Below are 10,787 nucleotides of genomic sequence, written 5' to 3' on the forward strand. Positions count from 1 at the left end.
TGCCATGTTAATAATATATTCTGAAAATACTGGTTATGTAGGATCTTACTAGGTGTCAGAGAGATAAAAAGAATTTGCTTATATTTAGCAAATGACCCAGCAATCCCATTCCTTGGGATTCATCTTGGAGAAATGAAATTTTATGGTCACAGAAACACCTATACATAGCAGCTCTATTCATAATTACCGAAGACTGGAAACAAACCAAATATCCTTCAACAGATAAACCATGGTGTATCCATACTCAGCAATAACAAAGGCCTAATTATTGATACATGCAACAACATGGATAAGTCTCAAAGATATTGCCTGAGTGAAAGAAGATAGTCTGAAAAACTATATAGTGTGTGTATATATACATATTTCAATTTATATGACACTCTTGTAAAAAAGGAAAACTGTATTGGTGGACAATAAGTCGGTAGTTCTCGGGTTGGGGGAGTAGAGGATGTGACTAAAAAGGAATTGTATAGTACAAGGGAGTTTTGGAGTGTGCTAAAACTATTCCATATCCTGATTGCGGTGCTAGTTACATGAATCTACATATGTGTGAAATTTCATAGAACTGTTACCAAAAATAAAAATAAAAATTTAAAAATAAAATAAAATAAGGAGTTCACTTAAATTTGGAAAATTTAAGGTTAAAATGAAATAGGGTGCTTTACAACAGGACTTCTCAGAGCTGTTACATGCTTTAATCACATATTAAATTTAATATGTGTTAATTTAACATTTATTTAATCACAAATGAGCATCTGTGATTCTCAAAGATTGGAGAGAATATGCAGCATTTCCCTAACTTATTGACCAAGGAAACTTTCTCAGAACATCTCAGGAGCCTGGGAAAACTTAGATTCACTCTGGGAAATTCAGATCTGGTACCAGATATGAGCTTGTACCTTTATATCTGGAATTTAGGGAAGACTAAAATGGTAGGTTGTGAATCAGGTACAGTAGTCCTCCCTTATTCATGGGGGACACATTCCTACACCCCCAATTAGTGACTGAAACCATGGATAATACCAAAACCTATAGATAGATAGATAGATAGATAGAGATTTTTCCTACGCATACATACATACATAATTTATAAACTAGGTACAATAAGAGATTAACAATAGAACTTCCAGCCATGATGGAGGCCTACACAGACACGCTGCATCTCCCTCCACAACTAAGAATGAATACAATTACCTCAAAACTAGAGACAACCATAAGTTCCAGAAAATTGAGCTGCATGGAAGTCCAACAAAGATATAAAGAAGGGATGCTCATCCAGACAGGTAGGAGGGACAGAACTGGGATGGAGAGGACATGGTGTGGTGGTGGCAGCAGCGGCAGCCATGGCAGGCTGGTGGAAAGTGCAGTCACATGTTTTAAAAAGTAGGGAGGGACACCTGGGGAGCGCTCCCAACACCAGACCAGACCCCGCAGCTCAGGGCTCCAGTGTCAGGGAAGATAAAGCCTCATTGCTTCTGACTGAAAACCAATGAGGGTTGGAGAGGAGAAATAAACTATAGGTCTCTCAGCAGAGTCCATTTGTTTAGAGGGCCGCCACAGTGCTAGAACATCTGCAGACCCACCCACTCTGGGAATGACAGCCAGGCAAACAGCTAGAGAGATGCCAGTCCCACATGGAAGTAAAAGAAATGCCTGGAAAGGAAGAGAATGATGAGCAAGTGGAGTTGTTCCCTCTCAAACCCCTCCCCCACATACAGCATCACAATGCGGTGAAATGGGTCGCCCATACTGACAAATACCTAAGGCTCCACCCCTTACAACATAACAGGTGTGACAGCTCTACCGAAGACACAGAGGCAAACAAACACAGGAGCCTGTCAAGATGAGGAGACAGAAAACTATGGCCCAAAAGAGAGAACAGATCAAGGTTCCAGTGGGAGAATTAAGCGACGAGGAGATAGCCAACCTAACAGACGTAAAATTCAAAACACTGGAGATAAAGATGCTCACAGGCTTGACAGATATGCTTAAGTATGGCAAACGCATAAGGAAAGAAGTGAAGGCTATGCTAAATGAAACAAAGAAAAATCCACACAAAACCAATGGTGAAGAGAAGGAAACTGGGGTCCAAATCAATGATATGGAACATAAGGAAGAAAAAAAACAGTCAAACAGTACAGAATAAAGAAACAAGAATTGAAAAAAATGAGAAGAAGCTTAGGAACCTCTGGGACAACTTTAAACACGCCAATATCCGAACTATAGGGGTGCTAGAAAAAAAAGAGGAAGAGCAAGAAATTGAAAGCTTATTTGAAAAAATACTGAAGGAAAACTTCTCAAATTTGGCAAAGGAAATAGACATACAAGTCCAGGAAGCACAGAGTCCCAAACAAGCTAGACCCGAAGAGGACCACACCAAGACACATCATCATTAAAATGCCAAAGGTTAAAAATAAAGAGAGAATTTTAAAATCAACAAGAGAAAAGCAGAGAGTTACCTACACAGGGGAGCCTATGAGACTATCAGCTGATTTCTCAAAAGAAACTTGCGGGCAAGAAGGAACTGGCAAGAAGTATTCAAAGTGATGAAAAGCAAGGACCTACAACCAAGCTTACTCTATTCAGCAAAGCTATCATTTAGAATGGAAGGGCAGATGAAGTGCTCCTCAGGCAAGGTAAAGCTAAAGGAGCTCATCATCACCAAGCCATTATTATATGAAATGTTAAAGGGACTTATTTAAGAAAATGAAGATCCAAATGATGGACATTAAAATGACACCAAACACAGCTATCGACAACTGAATCTAAAAAATAAAAACAAACCCCAACTAAGCAAACAAGAATAGGTACATAATCATAGGTATGGGGATCATTTGGAGGGTTATCAACTGGGAGAGGGAAGGAGTAGAAATGGGGAAATTGCGCAGGAATTAAGAAGCATAATTGGTTGGTACAAAATAAGGGGAAGTTAAGAATAATATAGGAGAGGGTGAAGCCAAAGAATGACCCATTGACATGAACTAAGGGGAGTGGGATTGCTAGAGGGAAAGAGGTTCTGGGAAGAGGGGAGCAAAGGGAAGAAAAATTGGGACTACTGTAACAACATAATCAATAAAATATGCTAAAAAAAAGAACGGGTGAAGCCAAAGAACTTATATGCATGACCCATGGACATGAACTAAGGGAGGAGGGTGGGAGTGCTGGAGGGAAGGGGGGTACTGGGCAGAGGGGAGCAAAGGGGAAAAATTTTTGGACAACTGTAACAGTATAATCAATAAAATATACTTTAAAAAACTGAACTATGTACAACTAAACAAGTATTGGTAAGAAAGTATGGAAGATTACACACACACACACACACAAAGAAGAATGTCAAGAGATCTCTTTCTAAATGAAAGCAAGGAATTGTTTGCATTGGAAAATGTGTGCTGAAGTCAATTAATTTTTTTCCTTTGCTTTTACAGCACATTAGGTTTTTCTTCCAAGATTTATTGAGTCATGAGACACCTTAACTATGGCAGGCTGAGTTTCAATTAAAGACAGAAGGCAAGGGCCATTTACCTATACCTAAATTCTTCTTGAATAATAACAGACTCGTTAGCAAAAGGAAGTTGCTACAAGGAAATATGACAAATTCTTACCTTAGCTATCATTTTTATTCAGACACAAATGGCTCTTGACCAGAAAATCATATTAGTTCAGGACTTCTGGTCAAGATGAAGGTGTAGGTAGACATGCTCCGCCTTCTCACACAACCATAGAAAGAATTACAACCAGGTCTCAAAAATAAGTAACAACCAGAACCATCAGAAAATAGAGCTATGTGGAAGTCCAACAACCAAGGATTTAAAGAAGCTACTTTCATCAAGATGAGTAGGAGGAGCAGAGTTGCAGAGACAGAGCGGAGAGACTGTGTGGCTTGGACAAGTGGTGGCAGTGGCAGCAGTGGAATGGACAGTTCCACATTCATGTGTGGTGGATAAAAATCAACAGGGGAATCCTGGGAATGAGCAATCCCTGGCCAGACTGCAGAGCCCAGGGTTCCAGCATCAGGAAGACAAACCCCCTTACCTCTGGCTGTAAAAACCAGTGGGGGTTGGGGAGGCAAAAGAAAGTGCTGGATTTTCATCACTTAAAGAGACCAAATGGTCTTAGAATGTACACAAACTCCAGGGAAGCAACTGGAAGGACATCAATCACATACAGGAGGTGGGTGAAGTGACTGGAAATGGGGCATCAGGAAAATTGCCAGAAGCCAGGCAGTGGCATTGTCCCTTCGTTGAGCTCCCTACCATAAAGAGAGCCACAAAGCAGTTAAGGGAGTGGCTCCACCCTGGCAATTACCTAAGACTACACCCCACATAATTTACAGGTATCATACCTTTGCTACATAGGCTATGCTACTAAGGGAGTAAAAGCAGCTCTACCTAATACACAAAAACAAACACAGGGAGGCTGCCAACTTGAGAAAGCAAAGAAATATGAAAGTTATACAAAGTGAAATAAAGAAAAATATACAGGGAACGACGAGTGAAGGGAAGAAAGCCAGGATTCAAATCAACAATTTGGGACAAAAGGAAGAAATAAACATTCAATCAGAACAGAAAGAAGAAACAAAATGAAAAACAAAAACAAGGAGAGACTTAGGGACCTCTGGGACAACTTAAATGTACCCACATCCAAATTATAGGGGTGCCAGACGGAGAACAGGAAGAGCAAGAAATTGAAAACTTATTTGAAAAAATAATGAAAGAAAACTTCCTTAATTTGGTAAAAGAAATAGACATATAAGTCCAGGAAGCACAGAGTCCCAAACAAGTTGGACACAAAGAGGACCACACCAAGACACATCATAATTAAAATGCTAAAGGTTAAAGACAAAGAGAGAATCTTAAAAGCAGCAAGAGAAAAGCAGAGTTATTGACAAAGGAGTTCCCGTAAGACTATCAGCTGATTTCTCAAAAGAAACTGCAGGCAAGAAGGGACTGGCAAGAAGCATTCAATGTGATGAAAAGCAAGCACCTACAACCAAGATTACTCTATCCAGCAAAGCTATCATTTAGAATAGAAAGGCAGATGAAGTGCTTCCCAGACAAGGTGAAGCTAAAGGAGCTCATCATCACCAAGCCATTATTATATGAAATGTTAAAGAAACTTATTTAAGAAAAAGAAGATCAGAACTATGAACACTAAAATGACAACAAACTCACAACTATCAACAACTGAATCTAAAAAATAAAAACAAAAACAAACTAAGCAAACAACCAGAACAGGAACAGAATCTTAGGTATGGAAGTCATTTGGAGTGTTATCAGCCAGGAGGGTGAAGGCAGAGAATGGGGAAATGGTGCAGGGATTAAGAAGCATAATTGGTAGGAACAAAATACACAGGGGGATGTTAAGAATAATATAAGAAAGAGTGAGGTCAAAGAACTTAAATGCATGACCCATGAACATGAACTAAGCAGTGGACTACAGGAGAAAAGGGGGGCACCAGGCAGAGGGGGGCAGAGGGGGGAAAATTGGGACAAATGTAATAGCATAATCAATAAAATATACTTAAAAAATAAATAAAATATTTTAAAAATCATAATAGCTCAAAAGATTATATGAAACCCACTGCTAATATCAGAAAATGTTTCTTGTATGTGGGTAATTCTCTATTGAAATCAGCAACCATTATGATAGGTGGGAAAATATCTGAGCTTCTGTCTCTTTTGACAGGATGACTTAGCATATTTAATTTTACAAAATAACAATGTTATCACAGATTAATCAAATTCTGAATATAAAATCATAGCCTACTTTTAAAGGCAATACCAATAAAATATTTTAGTGGCACTTAGAATCTGATGATGACAATCCTTTTAAGAAGAGAAGTGTCTCACAGGGAAAAGAATACAGATGGTATCTTGTGGCTCCTTCACAGGTCACTTTGCATTCCTAACTCTCTTTTAAATGCTATCAACAGAGCACACTCTCAGCCTTTCCTTCCTCTCCATTTCTCATATTTCTTGGCCCATTCACTTTGATTTCAATCACTTGGCTCCTTCTAATTCCTCCTTTCCTTGAACCTCAGTTCTCTCTTTTCTACTTTACCTGATACACAAAGAGTATAACTGCTCCTCATATGACGGCACTGCATTTCTCTGGTGTTAGCACAAAGGAAGAGTTCTCTCTCAGATAGGGTCCAGTTACCCTGCAATTTCCCATGTCCTTCTTTTTTCAGAGATACAAGTCTCTCTGTCTGTCTCTGTCTCTGTCTCTCTCCAAAGCATCTGATCCATGATAATAGAGTGAGAGTGTTTTTGGTTAATGTTCAGAGTGAAAGTAGACTTAATCATAAAAAACTTTAAGTGGCTCTTTCAAACATTTTTCTAGAGTGGTAAGAGACGTAGCTTCTAACATATAGATGTGAACATTAAATTCAAATCAATAATTACTAATGTCTATATCTGCCACACCTCATACTAGGGATAGAAATTCACATAAGGCTTAGGCTCTGCCATTAAAGTGAAAACTTTGTAAAAATATTAAAGGAAATTAAAAAATAGTCAACCATTTGGTAGGAAACCTGGCAAATATCACCTGAGTATCACCAATTGGAAAGAAATTCTCAGGATACTACTGAGCTTCTGTTTCAACATTTTAAAAAATTTTTAATTAAACTTATTGGGGTGACAGTGGTTAATAGGATCACGTAGGTTTCAAGTGTACAGTTCTATGATACAAGATCTGTATATTGCAGTGTGCGCCCAACACCTAAAGTCAAACCGTCTTCCATCAGTATATAGTAGGCCCTCTCCACCGTTTTTTCAGTTAAAAAAAAAGATTTTATTGATCTGTTTTTAGAGAGAGAAAGGGAGGGAGAGAAATATCGGTGTGCAAGAGATACATCAATAGGTTGCCTCTCCTTTGCCCCCAAGTGGGGACCTGGCCTCCAACCCAGGCATGTACCCTGACTTGGAACCAAACCAGTGATTCTTTGGTTCACAGGCTGGCACTCAATCCACTGAGCCACACCAGCCAGGGCAAAATCATATTTTAATTTGACCCGAATAGTAATCATCCTGTGAAACAAGTAATGTTAACATCATAATACCCATATTAAAAGTGATGAAACAGCCATGGCTGGTGTGGCTCAGTGGATTGAGCACTGGCCTGCAAACCAAAGGGTCACCAGTTCAATTCCCAGTCAGGGCACATGCCTGGGTTGTGGGCCAGCTCCCCAGTTGGGGGTGTGTGAGAGGCAACCACAGATTGATGTTTCTCTCCCTCTCTTTCTCCCCGCCTTCCCCTCTCTCTAAAAATAAATAAATAAAATCTTTTAAAAAAAGAATTGGTTTAAAAATATATGATTTAATGTATCTTACAACTGTGCAACTGAATTTAAATTATATTCAATCAGCATTTATTCAGCACCTACCTTGTGCCAGGTCCTGTGCTAGAGCGATTGGAAATAAAAAGGAACATATAATCCTTTGAAACTAAAGCACTCAAAGTCTGAGGGACCAGAAACATGTAAAAAATATATATGTAATGTAAATAATATATAATATATAATACAGATATAATACAGTGTGATTATATGCTGTAATAGAGATACAGAAAATGTACCAGATCTTAGAGGAGAGATGAAATTATCAGCCAGGGGTATAGAGAGTAGGGAAAAAGGAAAAGGGCATCAAGGGATGCTATAGAAACAGAGTAGATAATAATAAGAGTAACTATCTCTTTCATCAAGTCCCTTCTGTGTCGTCGTCGTCGTCGTCGTCGTCGTCGGCAGCCGTCTATCTCGAGAGACGATGGTGTAGCTTCTTAAGAGTCTATCTGCACCGCCGAGAATGGCTGTGCAGTCCGACTCGGGAGTGACACGGTATCTCTCCTCCCGTGTTGAATCGACATCTTACAATGACGCTGGAGTGTCCTCTCCAGTGAAGCTGAAGCTACAGAGCCTGGGCAGGGTGATATGGAGGGTCTGCTGTTGCCCATGCAGCAGACCCCCCCTCTCTTCGCAGCTGAAGGGTCCAAGGGAAAGACGGAGTCAATACAGCTTGGCTTCAGGTGCGCCGCAGGAGTTGCCGGTGTTGACTACAACGTCAAACCGCCTTAGGGACTCCGGCTCCGGATTTTCTGTCGGGGTTTACTCCCTTAGCCTTTCCCTGAAGAGGTATGCCGCAAGGCAGCGGAGGTTTTTTGGAGTCAGAGTTTTCCTTCTCTGATGTGCCCTGACTGGAAGATCGAACCAGCGACACTTAGCTCGCAGGCCGACGCTCAATCCACTGAGCCAAACCAGCCAGGGTCCCTTCTGTGTACTAGTCAATATATTAGGTACTTTTTAGAGAATATTCTCAATAAATAAAGAAAACATTAAGTTAGAGTTTGGCTTTATATTGGCTATCAAGTCTATTTGCCTGGAGAGACTAACAGACAATTGCCCAGAAGGAAGGCAGGGAAACACAGAAGTAAAAGTGAAAAGTGATGGGTCCTCATCCCGGTCAGTTGCTATGTGTGCTAGGTTGTCCCTTAACTTGCTAGTCCTCAGTTCCCTCATCTACAAAATGAAAATTTAATACCAACTGACCTTGTAAGGTTGATGGGATAACAGATATGTAAAAGGCTTCCAAGTCTGTTGAGTGTTCTTTAGGGTAAGGCCTAAGCTGGAAATTCACTTACCTACAGTGGTCAGAGAGGTAACGTAGTTTAGCAAAGAAGGGCTGTGGGAACTCTGCCAGTTATTGTATCATCTAGCTATTGCTGCATAACAAATCACCCAACAACTTAATGGCTTAAACCACTAAAACGGTATATTACTTTTCACTATTTTATAGGTTGGCTGAGCAATTTTTCTGCTGGTTTTGACTGGGCTCATTCATATGACTATCTTCATTTGGAAGGTTGGCTGAGGGCTGGGCTCATTTGGGATAGCAGGGTGGTTACTCCTTATTAATTAATGTTCAAGATTGTCATGTAGAAAATTGGGCCCCTTGCTGCCAACTTATTGTTCTTTAAAAATTGAAACATTTGTCTCTCTGTGCATGTAAATGTGTATGTGCAAATGTGCGTAAGTCTCTAACTTTTAAATATTAACTAGTTTTTTACGGGAAAACATATCTATAGACTGGTTTGGGGTGTGGGGTTTGGGCCAATTGATAACCTCCATGTAAAGTAATGTTTCCAGCTGGCCTTTACTTAGGTGTCCATTCTCTAAAGTTTTCTTCAGTCCCAAAGGGCCATATCAGGCCCATATGAGCTCTCTACCTTAGTCCAGGTCCTCTTGGTCAATGATTCTCAAGGTGTGGTTCATGGATCAACAGCGTCAGCATCACCTGAAAATTGTTTAGAAATGCAGATTTGGGGGCCTGTGGATGGGAATAAAGGGGGTTCCATAGAAAGGAACCTCACAGGGTGATCTTATCATAAATGTGTAACTGGACAGGTCATGTTGGATAGTCACATGTTGGGCATATAACTATTTAGTAAAAGGTTTATCTTTGCCTTAAGCAAGCTCTGTCCATTGTGTCTGTGCATCTAGGTTAACACACCTTTGAAATACCCATGCTCAAGAGAGCACACAATCTTGTAATCTAATCCCTACCTTCCTTTCTCTCACTTCCATGTAATCCCTCCTTAATTTCAAATGTATATAAAAAGCCACATAACCTATTCTCCAGAGCATTTGAAAACTTTCCCACTGGCATATGTTGTCATTTATACAAATAAACTCTTATAAAAATTCTCTATAGATTTGGACATTTCTTACCTCAACAGGCCTCACCCTAGACCTACTGATTCAGACACTTGGAGTGTGGCCTAGCTATCTGTGGTCTAACAAGCCCTTCAGGTGAATCTGATGTGCAGTAGAGAACCAATATGCTTCATATCTGGGAAGAGAAAGGGTTAGGATACACATACTGCCTTTCAAAACTAGGGAAGTTCTCATCCTTGAGCACCACCAGGCAAGCTACAGATTCCCACTGTCAGTAAGATGAGATCACAAGCCAGGCTGTGTGATACAGACCAAAAGGTCCACGGGAGAGAGAGTTCAGTGCCTGCTGATCAGAAGGACTTCACACTAGTTCTCAGTCCCTGCTGCGGATCCTGTGGAGAACTTCCCAAAATATTGATGCCAGAATTGCATCCCCAGCAATTCTCATTTAAATGGTCTGAGCTGTAGCCTGGCCATCAGGATTTTTAATGCTCTACAAGTGGCTCTAATTTGCAGCAACGGGACTTCACTTGGGCCTCAAAAAAAGGGAGAAAAGAAATGGGTAACTGTAGATGTCTCTGGAGGAAAGCATGGTGGAACCAGAAGACTGGGAAAGAGTCTCACTTTTAAGTTCTCTTTTATAGTGGGCACTTCCTCCAGGTCTTCCTTCCTTAACTTCCAGCAGATTAGCATTCCAATCAGTTCCCACAGAGCCCAGAGCTCAGGAATGAAAGCAACTGAAAGCTTTTCAAGACTTTTTTGGGGGGTGGGGGGTGGGGGGAGAGCAGTTTAAATTATAAAAGAAGAGAGGGAGGAGAGATAGAGAGCTGGGTAGAATGTGAACATATAGGAAATGGGAGGGCTATATTCTAAGCAAAAGAAACAGTTTGGACAAAGGTTGGAGGTGAATACTGCAAGGGATGTATACAAATAATAAAAAACTTGTTTACCTGGAGCATGCATGGTCCTTATAGCATTGGAGCTCAAATCTTACTGGATTTGATGGGGGACTCAAATGCTGGAAAATTTTAGTTTCAGCTAACAGCTAATAAGCTTAGTAATCAATGTATGTAAAAAGCTATTGTTTCAGGAACTGGAGGTATGACCCACTTTGATT

This window comes from Furipterus horrens, unplaced genomic scaffold, assembly GCF_987537825.1.
Source record: "Furipterus horrens unplaced genomic scaffold, mFurHor1.1.pri manual_scaffold_7, whole genome shotgun sequence".
Lineage (NCBI taxonomy): Eukaryota > Metazoa > Chordata > Mammalia > Chiroptera > Furipteridae > Furipterus > Furipterus horrens.